Here is an 18,444-nt window from a genome sequence, read left to right as displayed (position 1 = left end):
CTTTCCAAGCCATCTCCTTCCCTTAAAAGCCTCTTATTTCTCCCCTCCCCAACAAATCCCCAGATGGATGCTATCCTCCTCATTGCATTCTCTTCCTCCTGAGCTTGTACAGTGCCTGCCAGGTTGGTTGGTCCCCGAACCCTACTGCTAGTAATCATGCTATTGCTCCTTTTTTTTCCCATTGCAAAAATCACCAGAGGGCTGGAAAGTGGATGAAAGAGAAGATGAAAAGAGTGTGGACCTGACTGACTTATTCCAAAGCTAAACAAACACCTAGTACCAGAGTGAAGGATGCAGCCTGAGTTTGCAGAAGATGTGGACTCCCCTAGGTATTGGGGCTTGCTTAGCTCCTTTTGAAAAGGTAAGCTACACCTGGACACCCTGCAGGGAGGAGCAATGGGATGGCACTTCCTTGGGGGGCAGACACTGAGAGCGACAGTATGACAGTACGGAAAAGCTTCTGGCAAGACTGGAGTGGGGAGGGGATTGCTACCTGGCACGCTGAACCAACCCAGGCCAAATGCTGGAAGTGAAACTAGTCCACTGCTCCCACAGTAAATGTGACCTCAGTAGAGAAACAGGCCCCAGATGTTTCTCATGGTGTTTCTTGCTGTACAACGGCCACTGAAGAGAATCAGAAAAAAAAATGAAAAAAGTGAAATGTTTCCAACCCCACCATCATTGGCTTTACAAACTCCTCAGTATGGAGGAGTACTTGGGATTTTCAGGTGAAAAAGAACTACCCTAAGGGAAATTAATATTACCCGGAGAAAAGATGGGTACTTTTAAGGCTAAGGCTAATATAGATCCTGGGACACTATCAAATAATTGATCACTAATATATTTACCCCAAAGAACATGGATGTATGACCATTAAAAAAAAAATTGCTTAGGAAGAAAATGAGGGGGCACCCGGATTTGAACCGGGGACCTCTTGATCTGCAGTCAAATGCTCTACCACTGAGCTATACCCCCTCTGCTGGCCACAGAGACAGGAAAGCATATTGTTACTTTGTATAAACAAGTCTAGTTATTCAGTTTATCTCTATAAGCATATATACACACACCCTTAAGCTGCTAAGGAAGAGGTGTTTTGTAAATGTAATGACTCAGCACTGGGAATAGGCAGGCAAGGCTGTACAGGTCAGTTGCAGGATACTAAAAATCAGGAGAGCCTGATTCTCCTCTTGCAAAGCAAAAGCTGGAGAGTCTCCCCAGTGACTCCTGCATTGACTCTCTTAGTTTCTAGCTCAGCCAATAAGTGCCTCCAAAAGCAGTTATGAGCCACAAACTGCTGCTGCAAAAACCTGGGGAGCTCTGTGTGTGGACAGTAGGAGGGGTCAGCATGAATGAAGGACCAGAGAAGCCAAATCAAATATGCTTGCATGTCCCCAAGTCAGAGCACTTGAGTCTGACCAGCTCCTACCTGACAAGGCCAATCTGAGCTGCAGCTCACATGGTTCTGACAGGCTCCCTTCAAAGTTTAGGCTCTGAAATTGAATAGCTTTGTGATGGGCTAAAGCAGGGGTGGCCAATGTGTGGCATGCATGCCACAAGTGGCACTGGCTGCCTCTGTGTGTGGCATGTAGTAGATTGGGGGTAGGGCAGGCAGCACAGCAATAGATCTGGCAGGGAGTAGAAAGCAAAGCAGCAGATTGGGCAGGGAGCAGAAAACAGCAGAAAAATCAGCAGAAGGGATCAGAATGGCACTTTGGGAAAGTAGGGGGCTAATTTGTGGCATGCCTACCAAACAGGCTGCCTGCCGCAGCGTTAAAGGAAACCAGATCATCTCTTCCAAGAGGAGCCCATACATCCATCAGGTGCTTAGGAATTGGCACCAGTAAGGGGAGGAAAAGCAAAGCCTTTTTCTGCAGGGTATGCTCCTCACTGCATGTTTTGGAGCAGCCACAGAGACCATGAAAGCACTTGCATCTGGGAGTTGCACCTCTTAAATTCTCCCAAGGCTTCCCAGTCCCGCCCTGGCTGATTATGTCTTGTTGTACCAAGGAACAGTCTAGAGATGAGACCACCACCAGGCTCATCTGATCTGGTTCACTTGATACATTGCCCCTCAGTCATTCATTGCTAAAAACATGGTTGCCACAGAATTAAAGGGTGCAGACAGAAGTGACATTTTTCTCCTGATCTAGCCCCAGAAAGTGCTCTACACCCATGAACAAACACAAGTGCATGACTGCAGACCTCTTTAAAAGGGCCTGATCCCGGGAAAATCTGAACCCTCATTACATGAAGGTTCAGATGAACACTTTCCAAAACACAGCATGTTCTGTAACTTGTGTATGTGGAGCTCCCAGCCAGTTGTGTTTTCAGAATGGGAAGGGGAAAAGGGAGCAGAGGGAGTTTGGTCCCAGGCTTTTTCAGCTAGCCCCTGCCCCCGAGGTAGGGGGCTCCAATCCACCCCCACCTCCAGCACTGGCTGGGGAACCCCAAAAATAAGCTCCCTCTGCTCCCTTTCCCCCCTCCCATTCTGAAAACATCATCTGGGCTGGGAGGAAGGAGTGGTATTGCTATGGAGACTGGGCTGCAGGCTAGCAGCAAGCAGTTGGAATCCCCAACCCAGACACATCAGCGAGCTTTTGTTGTGTCCAGGATCATTGCAACTCATAGCATTTCCTGCAAAGCACTATGAGTTGCAATGGGGAGTTGCTCTTCTGTCTGCACCCAAAGTTGCCAGGCCCAGACTGAACATAGGAGCTACACTTCAGCCTCTGATAGCCAGGCAGGGTTGTGGGACACACTGGGGAGGATAGTTCAGGCTCCTTGTTTTCCTGTTCTGTGTGCAGCTGCTTTCAAAGACAGGATCAGTGCATTGAAAAAAATCCCACATATCCTGAATGGCAGAGACTGGGGCCAGAGAAAAACTTGTCTAGCCAGAACTTACTGATAACAGCAAGGGTGAGAGGCAAATCGCATGCCTGTGGATGAGGCCCTCTGGAGACAACATGATTAACCCAGTTTGGAGCAGGCACCAGCCAAGCTGGCATCTCACTGCTGAATTTCCTGACTGCTGCGTTGCCAGGAGCTGGTTATCTGTAGGTCTCTGTGAACTGCCTGAGAAATGGCTGCTGGTAATTTTCATACAGGCAGCAGGATTAGCCAGAGACTCAAGCTGTTGGGGGGAGGGGCAAGGGGGGAAAATACTCAGCTGGAGACTGAGAAAAGGAAACCACAGCGTTTGTGATAGATCCTTTGGGAGCCAAATAAATATTGGCTGTTTAAATCTGTCAACACGCGAGCACCCCTCCTCCCCCCATCACACACAGGGAGCAAGTCTGTAGGGGAGCGGAGCAGGACAGGCATCCTGGTTCCCTGCCCTTAGTTCCACCACAAGGCACCCTGCTTCCCAGAGCCAAGAGAACAATTGCCCTGTCGCCCAGACCAGAGCCCTATGATAATGGCCAGTTTTCGGAGTACTATTTGAAATCTGCTGTCAGTGGTGAGCAGTTCCCTGGAATGGAAGCTGCTATTTTTCCCTATTTTTGTTGTAAAAATATATGTCTCTATATGCATATGTAAAGGTTATACACACACACACACACACATACCTTCTATATATATACACACACCTATACATATACGTACACCATATATATATGTATGTGTGTGTGTGAGAGTGTGAGTGTGTATACACACACACCTTCTAGTCACTGATCATTGCTTTCTTAACCCACCATAAGAACTCACACACCCGTTACAATACTTACACTCGTGGAAGGGCATTCCCGTGCACCCGTCCGCAAACCATCATCTCCCTTAAAACCCCTTGTCTCATAGTCCTGTTTTTCCCTATGCTCTAGCAAGAGCTATGGGGATCCAGATTTGGGTCTCCTTGCCACACAACTGAGCCGATCTGAGTAGAAGCAGGAAGCTGCTCGCTGTACAGCCAGTGCAAGCTGCATTTCCCAAAGAAGTAGCCCCAAAGAGCACCTGGATTGGAACCAATCCCTACTCAGTCCCCGGCTGCATATTGATCCCCTTGCCTGCCCTCCCCCACCCCTCTGCCACAACAGGCATTAGACTTTTGCTAAGAATGATGCCAAAATTGCTGGCAAGTGATGGGCTCTACTCAGTTCTCCATGACTCAGATAACAAGGAAGAGAGATTTTCTCCAACTTCCAAAGCTGGTCGCACTGTAAAGCAAAGAGGAAACCTTGTGTCTTCTTCACCTATGAGACAAGTAAGAGATCTGGCATCACTCTACAGAGACAATTGCCACCAGGCTGGCAATGACCAATGGGCAGAAGGGTTGACCTCCCATAGGGCAGAATTTTTGTCCCTCTGATAGACAAAGGCTTGTTATACACTGTATAATCATTGTACAGTAATCAAAGTGTCTAGCTCTGACCTAGAACATTACATCTAGGTTATTTAGTCTGGAGAAGAGAAAACTGGGGGCGGGGCGTGCGGGCCGGATTAAATCATGGTCTTCAAATACCTAAAGGGAAATTATAGAGAGGATGGAGATAAACTATTCTCTGTGGCTGTAGGGACAGGATTAGAAGCAATGGAATCAAGCTTTACATTGAGGATTAGGAGGAACTTTCTGACCAGGAGGCTGGTCAAGCATTGGGGCAGGCTACCTAGAGAAACTGTAGAATCTCCATCCCTGGTAATTATCAAGATTACCCCATCCCTTTGGGGCTGGAAACCAATCATAGTTTAAAAACAGCTTCTTCAGGGGGCACCCAGAGTTGAACTGGGGAACCTCTTGATCTGCAGTCAAATGCTCTACCACTGAGCTATACCCCCACACCAAGGCCAGTGCACCTATGTAATTTTGTCTCACCCATTCCCTTTGTCTGAATACATCTATACTAGTTTATTTACATCTATACAATCCATCTTGTCTAACGCCCCCATAGTCTTTGTTAGGGTTTGTAACTGGGTGCTCCAATGAGGCAATTGCCCCATGTTTCACCATCATTCACTGTGAGGTGAAGATACTTTTCCATCAGGCAACAAAACCCACCTCAATATTTAGACAGAGGTCTCAAATAACAACAGCAACAGCACACCTCTGCCTAAAATTGCCCCCAACATGGGAGCAGGGCCCCCTAAAGCCAGACTCTGCATAAACATAGCCCTCCCAGACAGGCTTTCTGATCACATTTCTAATCTAGCTGTCCTGCTCTAGGTCTGTCCATCCTGTTCCACTTCATAGGTCTCTGTCTCTATTTCTTTGCTCTGGAGCTTCTGACCCTCCATGCCTGGCCCTCCCCTTCCACCCAGTCCTAAGCACTAAACATCCTAACAAGGTACTAGTCAGTGGGTGCATGTATACATACAGTGGGCGCATGCACTTTAATGTGCATTAGCCTATTTAAATGCACATTAAAGTGCCACTGAAAAAAACATGCTATTTATTTAATGTGCATTCAAATTGGCTAATGCACATGAGGTATCATTTAAAAACCATGCTCTTTAGTTAACACACCTTAAGATAGGCTAATGTGCATTTCCCTAGTACCTTGCAATGGAAGGAGCCTATACATAAGTGCAGAAGGTGCTCTGATCCACTGGAATTCCAGCATATGGGAGCAGACTTGATTAATCGAGTCTGCCAGAGCATGGCAATTACTGTGCTCCAGCCGCCTCCTGCATCTCATGTAATAGTGCCCTGTGGTGGCACTTTAATTAGACTGGCTTTTTGAGCCACTCTAATTAAAGTGCTGCTCCTCCCACCTCTGGAGCACGTGTAAAAGTGCCTGACGGTACTAGATATAATACGTATTAAATAAAGCATGTTAATGCACATGTAGGCATGTCTTTTTGCATTTTGCAGCATTGCTTCTCAAAAAGGCAGGGGTTCAGGATGCTCTTCCTGTCAACTTGGGATCAGCAGGATCCCAAGTGGGAGGTTACTCTGGGGTTTGCCCAGGTCACCTGCACAAGGATGCAATCCTGGGATACTCTGGAAGTGGCTCTGAGAGCTGTTGCTGTCACCATCAGAAGATACCTGATGCTTCATTGCTAAGGGTAGGATCAGTCTGATCAGACTGAAGGTGTTAAAAAAACATGTATTGGGCTTGAAGGTGGGGGGTTGCGGTGGGGAGGGACAAATACAAGTTCAACTCAGAAATCATGAGATTTAAGACAGCTATAAATCGGGGGGGGGGGGGGGTTTACAGGCCTGCTTCTTTCTGAATCTGTAGGGGTCCCATTCCCCTAGTGTTTTCCACCACCAAGCCAAGGGATGCACTGTTACAGCCTTGGGATCAACTGGCTAAGCAACAGCTCTGCAGAAAAGGACCTGGAGGTTACAGTGGACAATAAGCTGGATATGGGCAACAGTGTGTTCTTGTTGCCAAGCAGGCTAACAGCATACTTGGCTGCATTAGTAGGAGTGTGGCCAGCGGATATAGGGAAATAATTATTCCCCTCTATTCTGCATGAGTGAAGTCACATCTGGAGTACTATGTCCAGTTTTGGGCCCCATACTACAGAAAAGATGTGGACAAGCTGGAAAGAGTCCAGCAGAGGGCAATGAAAATGGTTAATGGGCTGGGGCATATGACTTATGAGGAGAGGCTGAGTGAACTGCACTTATTGGGCATCTTTACATATGTTCCAGGGTGGCATACAGGCACTTTAACTAGAGCAGCTCTTGGGAGCCACTTTAATTAAGCACCACAGCATCTCATGTATTCAGCATCCCACGCTTCAAAATGTTGGCGGGGGCATTTTAATTAAAACTTGTTCAATGAGTTTTAGTTGAAACATCTCTGCCACCATTTTGAACCATAGGGACACTGAAAATTCATGATGCTGAGGTTGCTGGAGCATGCTAATTAGTTGAGTGTTCTTCAACATGTTCTAATTAAAACATATTGGACTCTTGTATAGGTGCCCATTCAGTTTGCAGAAGAGAAGACTGAGGGGAGAATTGGATAGCAGCCTTTAACTAATTGAAGGGTAGTTACAGAGGATGAAGCTAAACTGTTCTCAGTGGTGGCGGATGACAGAACAAGGATCAATGGTCTTAAGTTGCAGCAAGGGTAATTTAGTCTAGATATTAGGAAAAACTTTCTCACTAGGAGGGTGGTGAAGCACTGGAATGGGTTATCTAGAGAGGTGGTGCGATCTCCATTCTTGGAGGTTTTTAAGGCCTGGCTTAACAAAACCCCAGCTGGAATGATCTAGTTGAGTATGGTCCTGCTTTGAGCAGGGGGGTTGGACTAGATGACCTTCTGAAGTCCTTTCCAACCCTAATTTTCTATGATCCTATGAAAAGCCCCTGGTGGGGAACTGCCCATGGTCTAGAGCATAACCAAGAACAAGGCAGACAAGAATTTTTCCAACTATTTGAGTTGGTCTAATAAAAGATATGAGATTTACCCAAAGAACTTTGTCTGCCTATGTCCTTAGACCAACACGGCTATACCCTATACCCCTGTAACCAAGAACAAGGAGAGGAAGGGAAGAAAGGGATCCAATGAAGACTGAACTAATTGACTGGAGTGGGATCTAGCGAGGGAAATGACACAGGCCCCAGTGTGAGGGGGCAACCCAGACCACAGAGCAGAGATTCCATCTCTGCCTCCTCAGTGGCCCTGGGTGACATTCATAAGGACAAGATGCATCTACTCCTTCATCAGGACTTGCATTGGGTTCTAGCCAATGCCTCCTGCTTGGCTGCCAAGCCTGGTAAAGAGGTCAGGAAGGAGGGGATGGATAAATACCATTGATTGAGGAAGTAGTGGAGGCATTGTCTAGGGAGGAATCCACTCAGCAGCAACAGCTTGTTTGCCCATTCCCCTCTGCCCCCCTGCTGGGCCAATTTGTCCAGGGGAGGAGGAGATAATGCCCCTGACACTAGGTAAACATGTCATTTGCAAAGCCATTAAGGAAGGTGCTAAGCATATCACCTTGGGGCTGGGGGGGGGGGGGGTTGTCATCATAATGAGGTGTCAGGTCAGGGGGAGGCATTAGATAAACACCTGGCAGGATGCTCCTAGGAGGGGGCAACACAACTGAGGACCTCAAACTGCTGTACAACATCAGTCCAGAGGTGAGGAAACTAAGGCACAGGACACGAGGAAGTGACTTGCCCAGGGTTACACAGTGAGGCATCCCTCACTGGCCCCCAGGACTAGAAACAGAAGCTTCCCCTGTTCTCCCTACTGTCCTGCTTCAGAAATTAAACCCATAAGTCCTGATGCCTAAGCCCTGCCCTCATCACTAAACCACACAGCCCTGCTGGAGCTGGAAAGAGAACCAGGAATCCTGGCCCTCAGTCTTGAACCCCGAAATAGAAGGGACAGCAGCAAATGGCTGGCCCTGCCTGAGGAGTGATCACTAATAGGCAGTGAAGCCAGGCTGGGACCTCTGCTCTGGATTCCTTTTAGCCCTCTGTGGCTTGAGCTGTAGGTGATAGGATGTGAGCAAAGGCCTTGCAACGACTGCTGGAGTAAGTAGGGCCCCATGATGTCTCTCCAAAGCAGCATACAAAGCCCAGAAGCATGTACACACGTTGGGCTCTGACTGGGGTTGTATTTAGACCCCAGGGAAGACTCTTCTTGATCCCTTCCTCACGCCAGACCCTCTCCCATCCCACAGTTGAATTAAACACCAGCAAGGAGCAAATGCAGGTCCCTGACCCATGCAGCTGTGGTCTAGGATTAATCCCAATGTCACTGGCCAGCCCAGACACACCCTAGACTAGCCCAAAGATCCCCATTGCCTGGAAGCTTGCTAGAAATCATTTTGTCCTGGAGAGGATCATAATGCATTACCCTCCCCCCAAACACCTCAGTCCCAACTCTGGGCCCAAGCTCTGCTTGGTGGCACTGAGAGAGGGAGGTTACAGCATCTGCCTGGTTCTCTATGTTGTACCCCAGGCTCTGCCCCATACTTCCTGTGTGACCATGGGCAAATCACTTAACCTCTCTATCTCCTTTCCCTCCACTTGTACTATCACCCTGACAAAAACATGCCCTCACTGAGGTGTTAAGCAGCCAACAACAGTTCTTATCTGTTGCTCTCTGGCAGAAGCTGCAGCCATCAAGGCACTGTCTGGACTCAGTCTGGCCTTTGGCTTCTGTCTCACTGGTCTAAAGGGGGGATGGTAGGTCATGGGCAGACTCCACTCCTCCACGCTTTTGCTTAGCCATATGCATTGAAGGTCTTGGTGTGGTCGCAGGACCCTGTACAAGCAGATTCATCGGACACCTAACTAGATCTCTTGCGTGTCCACCATGATCCAGAGGATCAACAGTTGCCTACTAATACTGGGGTATAGCAATCCTTTGCCTGCCTTGTTTACCTGGTCTGTGAGCTATCTGTGGCCAGGGCTGGCTCTTCAGTGTCATTAGAGGAAGTAGTTAATAACACTGCTAGTGTTAGCACATGCTGACAGATAGGGGCTTTTCCCTTGGCAGCCTTGTGAAAAAAATACTTCTGGTCACGGAGCTGACTCTGATCGGCTGGGTCTCATCACAGAAGTGAAACCAACTGGCACGTTTCACTTACTGCCCTCAGTTCATCATGTGTTTCCTCTGTCACTGTCTGTGTTGCCTGTACGTTGGAACTGGGCCAGGACACCAGATCTAGAATGCTTTGATTCTTTGTGGCCCATTAATGACGGTTATTCCAGTTCAGTTATTATTTATGACTGGTATTGCAATAGCAGCCAGCTGAGATCAGGGCTCCATGATGTTTGGTTCTGCAGAGACATAGAGGAAAATGTGGCTCTTGTCCCAAAGGTCTGACAGTCTAAATAGAGAAGCTAAATAGCTAAAGGAGAAACTGAGGCACAGAAAAAGCAAGGAGAGAAGTAGATTCTAGACTGAAGGCCTGTGATACAAGCATCACTGGACTGTGGCTCCTTGGCCAGTTGGAAAGGCTCAGTCTGGCTGATGATGAGTGACAAGGCCTATAAAAGCTGTGCTTCCCATGCACAGCACCTCCGGGCACCATCCTGGACATGGGGTGGGTACAGTCCTGGGAAGGACTCACTGCCAGCTGGATGGTGTACTGGGCTCTGCATTTTGCATTGACCTTAAAACAAACACAGCAGCTGGACCCTGGCTAATGGGGGTGGTGTGTGTGGCAGGCCAGTGGGACCCAGGGGCTGCCCCAGACTCCTTGGTGTTTCTGGAGCCAGCTTGCCAGGGGGCCATTTGCTCTGGGGGTTGCTGTGCGTGTGTGCATGGGAGGTGGGGGGACACCATTATGTTAATCTTTTAACTCCTGATAGCCACCTCCTCCTCATTAGCTGGTCAAACAGTTTTAGCAGCAGGGGCTGAGATAGGGCTCCCTCTATATAAACCTGGAGGCCAGCACTGTCTCCTGCAGCTCCTGAGAGCAGATCCCCACTCTCCTGTTGCCAGTCACCATCATGTGGGCATTGCCTGCCAGGCTATGGGTCCTGTCCTTCCTCCTCTGGCCCCTGCCTGTTGCTCATGGATTCATCTGGGCCTGGATGTACTCTCTGCCCCAGCACAGCCCAGATGAAGCAGCACTCTCCAAAAGCTCCAGCCCCATGGCCAATGGCAAGGACCTCCAGGTAAGTGACAGTCTGCATCCTGCCAGACTTGCCTGCAAGCGACGGTGGGTCAGAGTGGGTCTGGGGTGCTTCTCAGCCTCCTGGATACCTTCATGGCCTGGGAGCTCACTCCTGCAATGTGGGCAGAATGTGGTCCAGTGGTTAGCGCATGGGATGTTTTATTGGGGAGGGCAGGGTTACCTAGTGCAGCATTTTGTGCCTGAGCGACTGGTGCCTCCTGAATCTGGGGGGGCACCTGCAGAAGCCACCACCACCGGTGGTCCTCTCGGGGGGGCACCAGCCCTGCCAACAGTGTTGGTGTCACCTGTCGGGGGGGGGGGGGGCATCATCCCCGTCGGGGGGGCACATGCACCCCCTACCAGTCACCTATGATTTTGTGGGTCATGACCCAAAAATAACCCATATATTCTTGGTTGCAAGAATATATCAAAGGGTCACGAACAAACTTTAAAAATGGATTCTCCTTTAAAGGAGAAAAATGTAGGGAAAAAAACCATGGCTTTTCCCTTGTAGGCTACCAGAGGTCCAGTCTGCAAGGCGCCCCCGTATCCCACACCCCCTGCCCTGGATCACACATTGGGGGGCTGGGAGTGAGTAAGGAGTGGGGGGAACTGGGTTGGGCCTGGCCATCAATGTTTACAAATGGGTCCTGGTACAACAAAGGTTGAGAGCTACCGGTATAGTAGCAGGAGAAGAAGGAAGTGGGAGGCAGGACTCCTGGGGTCTTTCTCTAGTTCTGCCAGCCACCCCAGGCTCAGTGAGGTCAATCAGAGCCTGCTGAGCACAGGCAAGGAGCCTGCCAGGGCTCTGTGCCTCGGTTTCCCCTGCTACAAGGGGTGCGCTCAGGATCGGTCTCTTTTCTTCCCTCTCGCGGGTCCCGGGGAGCTGAGCTCGGGGCCGAGCACTCCCCTGAGCTCACTCCCTGGGTGGTCTGCTCAATAGCAGCCCGACAAAAGGGGCTTTACGGCTGCTCCAGTGGCGCAATCGGTTAGCGCGCGGTACTTATACAGCAGTACTTGGGTGAGCCATGCCGAGGTTGTGAGTTCGATCCTCACCTGGAGCAGGACTTTTATGGGGGGAGGGTGGTTTTCCAGCCAGCGTTTTTAAAATGGGAGGACTTGAAAGAGGGCTGCAGCGAGCCCTTCCTGGTCCTCCAGCTGTCGGAAACTCCCACCCCCTTCCACCAAGGTGGGAGGAGGAGGCTTCATGCCTTGCACTCTTTGCAAGATGATGGGCTATCGCTGTGGGTCCTTACTGTCACGCTTCCAGCAGTGCTACATCTCCACTTCCAATCTGTTTGCTGTTTTATTTATCCAGTCTCTGGTGATTACAGCTGAAGAAATGCTGAAAGGGAGGAAACAGTCCCCCCCCCAACAACAACTGTAACAATACAAGTGTTACACTGAGTCTCTGCACCTTAAAAATGTTCCTTTTTTGGTGGGGAAAAACTGAGCATGTTCAGTTTTCATTTTCATCCCCTTCCCCTCTCCCTCCCAGAAAACCCAAAACATTTCAACAAAAATGGGGGTTTTCCCTGAAAAACCACCAGGGGGGAAAAGGATTCTCTGTCCAACACTGACACAGCAAAGGGCTGACCTCATTAGAAAAGCAAATTTCTGCCCATTCTGGATTTGTCCTTGGCTTAAACAACAGATATAGACCCAGTGGGTTTTAATTTGCATGCTAATTAGCAGGGCTTCCTGGTGTTCAGGCAGCCCAGCCTTGCAATGCTTCAATTGAAAGGCGGATGGAAAAATCCATGCTGTTCTCACTGATTCTTTTTTAAAAATAAATCGAGGGAACAGTTTACTCACGTGAAACCAATTTCTTCCCAGACATCCATCAGGATTCCAGGATTGCCCAGCAGGGCCTCTGTAAAACAGAACCGCGTGCACTCACAGGACAGGGTGCTTAAAACTAAACAGAAAAGGTGGTGAAAGCTGGAATGGTTTATACACGCCAGTTCTGGCTGGTGTGATCTCCTGGCTAGGAGCAGCTGAGCTCCATATGCTTAGTATGCAGGATCCCAAAGGCAGGCTTTGGGACAGGACCCCAGCCACCCTGGCTGCTTTGGTGCTGAGGCGGGTATAAACACAGAACAAATCTGCCCTGAAGAGTTTGATTGATTAACTCTCAGCATATGCCTCCTTCTCCAGGGGCAAGCATTATTTGTCCAGTCTGGCCTGTTTAGTCTCAAAATGGAAACCAGGAGTCCAGATGGTCCAATGCTTCTCCACCTAACTAGAGGGCAGTTCCCAGCTGATGCTTTTTGTGGGGTGGGGGTCAAGGAGCGTCTTATCTATGTCAAGGAAATCAGTGGGGCTTAATTATAACTCTCCATCATCTGGGCAAGGCTTTTGAAAGCAGCTAAGGCTTTTAGGAGCCCTGCATAAAGGGGCCTCATTTTTTAAAGGGATCAGTGGAGATTCAGGGCCCTTAAAAGGCATTTCCAACTGGGATAAAAACCAAGACCCTCCCCTCTCTTCCCCTGTCACAAAACCCACTAATTGCCTTGGAAAATGTAGTCTATCAAGGGCTTGCTGTGGTGATGTCCCAAAGGGTTAAAAAAAAAAGGGGAGAACTGCTCCTGAATGGATGGGCTCATTGGGAACTCAGGGGTGCTGAACCCCTGTTGCTCTCAAGCTAAACCAAGGTCTTCAGCATTGCCATGTTTGAAATGCAGGCAGTGTTTGCAGGGGCTATGGGAGATGTGGGGGTAGGTAATTCATCTCTAAGGTGGCTGCTACTCAAAGTTGCTGCGGGGGCATTGGCAGGGGTAGGAAGCTGATTCCCTCATTTCCATCTTGCTGTCTCTCCCCAGGTGACAACGTGCAGCCAAGACCGACACTGTGCCCAAGGGCTTTTCTGTGATAAGCACTTTGGGGTCTGCCTGTCCCTGCGCCAGGAGGGGCAGTACTGCCGCCAAGATGCCCACTGCACCAGGGGCTTGAGCTGTATGTTTGGCAAGTGCCACCAGACTGTGCCGGATGGGCAGGAGGGTAAGAAAACAGAATGGGTTGGCTCCTTCTGACTGATCCAGGAGCTGCTTTCCAGACCTGAGCCTGTAACTGCAACCTGGGCACAGATAGAGCAGCAGGGAGGTGGAGAACTCTGTATTCCAGGAAAGACCATGGCTCCTTGGTATAAGGTAGAGCAGTGTTGCAGCTTCTCTAATGCATACCTTACCACTGGGAAAAAATATAGGCTTAGGGTAGTGAACTTAACTATAATCCAATCTGCCCTTGTCTCCAGGAGCCCCAGGCACAGTTCAGGGAGAGAAAGCAGCTGGGTAGGGTAGGGGTAGTTGAGGGTACACAATAGGCTGTGCTCCCACCCCTATGCCACACATAGCACCCAGAGAGATGAACAGGTCAGGCAGGGAGGCTGCCTCCAGGTGGGGTAGGTGATGCTGGGCCATGTAGTGACAGCTGTGATAGGGGATGATCTCAAGCCTGGAGGATTGGTGGGAAGGGGCATGGGCAGGTCCTGGGGCAGAAGGCTCTTGGGGGCAGGATGGTATGGAGGGTAGAGGTCACAGGGCCATATTGGGAGGCCTTGCCCCTTCTCACCCACCCTCTTCTCATTTACACCCAGGTGCCCGCTGCAGGCAGGACAAGGACTGTGGGCCAGCTGCCTGTTGTGCCCGCCAGCATGGTGAGATGGTCTGCAAGAAAAGGCTGGTCATGGATGAAAGCTGCTATGTGCCCCCTGGTGGGCTGGCCTTCAGCATCAACCAGGTCTGCCCCTGCCAGGAGGGGCTGGTGTGCAGAGCTGGGGCCATCGACCAAGAGTGAGTGTCCCCGATGCAGGGCGGTGGTTATTGAGCGTAGGGCCTGGGCACAGAAGGCTGATCTCCGCCTTGGTCCATGGGCAGGACTCCAGGACAGAGCTGGGGGCTCAGGGCTGCCATGCTGCCAGACCCCATCCGTGCTGGAGCATGACTGGAGGCTTAATTAATGCTGGAGAGGCCCAGAAATACCAGCTGCATTTCAGCTGCTACTCAAAGTACTCAAAGTACTTTGCAGACTGTGGTGGGTAACAGTGGTTAGAGCAGGGGACTAGGACCCAGGGCTCCTGGGTTCCAATCTTAATTGGAAGACAGTGGTGGGGGGTTTAATGGTCAGAGATGGGGTTGCACCCCAGGAATGCTGGGTTCTATGCTGGGCTGTGGGATTAGAGCATAGCCTTGCGATCACAAAATGGGATTGGGAGGCAAGGCTCTGTGCTCAGCCTTGCAAGGGGGTGAAGTTTATTTGCCCCTTCTCCACCCTGATATCTCCACTCCCATCTCTTCCAGGAAAGCACCTGAGTATCAGAAAAGCAACTGGAGGTGCATGAAGCTCTCACCCTAGTGAGGAGGCGATGGTTATTCCTTTCTATCCCAGGAACAAGGGGCCTGTATTTATTCCTGTAAATAGCCTGTACATAGCATTGCTCTGTAATAAACACATGTTGCAACAGCACCAGGGTCTGACTATTCCTCAGGCCTGCAAGCCACAGCGATGATCAGTAAGGCCTGTTATCCTGAGTGCTGGGAGGCCTCACTTCAAAGTACCATCTGCTCTGTCTGAGAAGTACATTGCCCTACTGTGCTTCTTTCTTAGGGAAGAGCTTGCTTCTGTCTTAACCTCCAGGGAGTCAGTCTGGAGGATGTATGATACCAACCTTGCTTACCTTGACCACACAGCTCAGTTGCATTCTCTACAGAAATCAGTGGACAGACATTTTAGCTTAAAGAAAATGAAGGGGGCACCCAGATTTGAACTGGAGACCTCTTGATCTGCAGTCAAATGCTCTACCACTGAGCTATACCCCCTGGCACTTCTGGGTTATCTTGCCTAAACACCAATTGGAGGATTTACACAACTTTTTTGCTGCCTAATAGATGTAAACTATAACAGAAGTAGAGGAACTACTGCATGTGCAAGAGATCTGAGTAAACCAGCCAGCCAGCCAGCAGCTCCAAGCCTATTTCTACTAATAGGCTGAGTGTTGCAATGTTCTCTTTACACAGATATGCCCTCAAAACACACATGGAAATATAGCTCAGGGGACTCCACATTCCCAGCTTGATTCTCAGGGAGGCTGGATTGAAATAGCAAAGGGAGAACGCTGGGTCATGTGTGTTTTGGTATTGGTCTTTACTGACTGCTATACTAAGTTACAGCACCTCCCAGACAAGCAGGTACTTGGTCAAAAGAGTGCCCTCCAATTACAGAATCACAGAATTACACTGGAAAACCTTCACATTGAATGACAGTCTATAAAAAGGCAAAGAAAACCAAGGGGGCATACCTCAGTAGCAGAGTGTTTGACTGCAGATCAACAGGTCCCTGGTTCAAATCCAGGTGCCTCCTTGGTAATTTTGTTTCATGTCTGGGAGAGTGAGGGTGAGCATTTTCTTGGGTTTTTTTTGCTCACGGGTGTATTTCTGTTACTTGGCTCAAAGAAACCATCTTGGTCATAGGGGCCAGGTGTCACCTCAGTGCAAGATTTTGTGGCTGGCTATCTCCCACATACAAGTCTCACTCAAGACTTCCCTGAATCATCACACCCAGCCCCCTGGCAGGAACCATTTCAGAGACTCCCTTCCCTAAACTGACTACTGACCATCCTAAAAACAGTCAGGATCGTGTTCACCCTGCTCCTCAGGGGGGCTGTTCCAGAAAGTAGATTGCAGCACGTTTCAAAGGAGCAGCAGAAAGTGGGCTGAACATCTGCTACCCTCTGCCAGATGCTGTTGGCCATACAAAGGCCAAGGCAACTCCCACAAAGATATTTCCCCACTGCCTGTCAGGCATCTGTGAACCCAAGTGACACTGTGCTGGTGCTCTTGATAAGCCGTGGTTCCTTAATAATAAACAACCAGTCCAACAGTTTCCAGCAAAGGGAACTTCCACAGCAGAGAAAGCAGCATGCTCTTGGGCAATCCAGATTCAGTGAAACACCAGTCCCTTGGCAGTAACTCCATTTTGACCCTCCTCTTCTGACTGTGAACTACTCAGTTCATGCCCTGCTTGTTGTTCAAGTTGGAGGAATCCACATTTTCCACACCTTGCCCAGAAGGAACCTACAGCCCTGCAGGGCTCAATCACAACTCCAAGCCAAAAAGCTCACAGCCCTGGTGCTGGGTGGGGAAGGCCTCATGAGAACCCCAAAGCAAGGAAGCTGCTCTCAGCTGGTTCAGCCCAAGTAATGTCAGCTGCACTTGTAGCTGTGACACTGCCTTCATGCTGCCCAATCCACCTCAGAGATCTCTCCACCACATGCCTATAGGGCCATATTGCCCCAGGACTTTACTGCTGAGTGCTGAACGCTCTAGGGTGGGGCAGTACCCCAGATACAGTTGACATACCTCCTTCATCCATGTGTTCTTCAGCAGGCATGTCAGCCTCTTCCAGCTCCACATTTAAATACATTTAAATAAATTTTGAGCTGTATTTAAATAAATATGCCCTAAATGTTCACAAAACCTGGCATGCATATGAAGCCTGGCCTTTCCCCTCCCTCACTAGCAGCCACTGCCCTGTCCTTGGAGGATTCAAGCAGTGCTGGGGGATGCAAGTCCACCAGGAGGCAGCAGTGAGCAGCCTGCTCTTAATGGACCGCAGGGCTGTGGCATTGAACATCCAGATTTTTTTTGAGAAAAGATCTCAATTCACAATCACTGCCCTGAGTTGGGAAACAGTAACACAGCCCAGGCATTTACATAACACCTTGGGGCTACCTTCACCTTGTGAAATAATTCCAGAGAGACACTGTCCAGATAAAGGCACTTTCCCTATGTGCCTTAAGGGCAGAAGGGCCTGTTAGGATAAGCCAGTCTACCCTTCTGAAGTACTCTGACCAGGGAACCTCACCTAGCAACAAGCAAGAAGTGATGAACTGGAGCAATCCTCCACAATCTGGATTTAAAGGCTCCAGGCAATTGAAAATGAGCAGTTTGCAGTGTTTGTACAGTGTCTAGAAAAGCAAGGCTGTTGCTCCACGATCAGGCCCCTCTGGTCAGTCTCACTAAGCAATGCCAAAAGTTGTATGCCGGCACTGAGAGATGTGTATGTTTTATATACAACTGCATTTTTATTGCTTTTAAACTTCAGTGGCCAGTCATTGAATTTCTGCCTTTGCCTGCAAGGGTATGGCTAAGGTAAAATCACAGGCGGCATATCTACACAAAATGCTAAAGGTGCAGTAGACAAAACCTGTGCTAATGCTCTGTTGAATTAGTCTACTGTGCATTAGTGTCACAAAAAAGCATACACTGGCACTAATGTGCAGTAGTGCCAATTATAACACATTAATTTTAGTACCTATAATTACAGGTACTAAACTTAATGTGCCATAATTACGGCGCATTAATGAATGTGTGGACGCGCCCAGGGACTAGCTTTCAGTTCTTTGTTTTTAAGCTGGAGAATACGTTTTGGATTCATTGCAAAATATTTCAAGATTTACATGTAGTTTAATGATTTCCCTTTGCTTAGGACTTGCCATTCTAGAATCATTTCTTTTATCCTTCCTCTTCTTCCAGGACTCCAGCAGCATGACTCTGAAGGACTGCATCAGCGGAGAGGAAAAGGGGCTTATGTGTAACTAGGGTTTATTGAATAGATGAGATGTGAATCATTGCAATGCTCAGATAAAAACACTAGAGGGAACTCCAGCAGTTGTGGGAAGCCTAGTGTAGAACGAAAAGAAAATGGAAGTTGCTGCATTTTCTGGAGTTTACTCAAAGAAAGAATCCAACGCAGACATAATGATACCTTTTCATTTCCAGCTCTGGGCGGCTGGATGTTTTTGCTAAAGCAATCAGCGGTGAAACAGTTAAATGAGTTCACATTTAATGTGTGTCACAAAGGCCCAGAGGTAAGGTCTCACTGAGGTGAAAATGGCAGTTCCTACTTCGCAGAGCTGACTGT

General features: G+C 49.1%; 4 non-coding genes across 4 annotated transcripts; 1 reads left to right on the top strand and 3 right to left on the bottom strand.

Annotated features, from left to right (window-relative positions):
- Nucleotides 1–903: 903 nt before the first annotated feature.
- On the bottom strand, nt 904–975 carry TRNAC-GCA (transfer RNA cysteine (anticodon GCA)). Its single transcript has one exon. It is a non-coding gene; the product is annotated as a tRNA-Cys (tRNA).
- Nucleotides 976–4,697: 3,722 nt separating this feature from the next.
- TRNAC-GCA (transfer RNA cysteine (anticodon GCA)) lies at nt 4,698–4,770 on the bottom strand. The gene has a single exon. It is a non-coding gene; the product is annotated as a tRNA-Cys (tRNA).
- Nucleotides 4,771–11,494: 6,724 nt separating this feature from the next.
- On the top strand, nt 11,495–11,588 carry TRNAI-UAU (transfer RNA isoleucine (anticodon UAU)). Its single transcript has 2 exons — nt 11,495–11,532; nt 11,553–11,588. It is a non-coding gene; the product is annotated as a tRNA-Ile (tRNA).
- A 3,681-nt stretch (nt 11,589–15,269) lies between these two features.
- Nucleotides 15,270–15,341, bottom strand: TRNAC-GCA (transfer RNA cysteine (anticodon GCA)). Its single transcript has one exon. It is a non-coding gene; the product is annotated as a tRNA-Cys (tRNA).
- Between the last annotated feature and the right edge of the window lie 3,103 nt (nt 15,342–18,444).

Source organism: Alligator mississippiensis, chromosome 4 (genome assembly GCF_030867095.1).
Source record: "Alligator mississippiensis isolate rAllMis1 chromosome 4, rAllMis1, whole genome shotgun sequence".
Classification (NCBI taxonomy): Eukaryota; Metazoa; Chordata; order Crocodylia; family Alligatoridae; genus Alligator; species Alligator mississippiensis.
The sequence above is the reverse complement of the archived record's forward strand: the minus strand, read 5'-3'. Positions and strand labels throughout refer to the sequence as shown.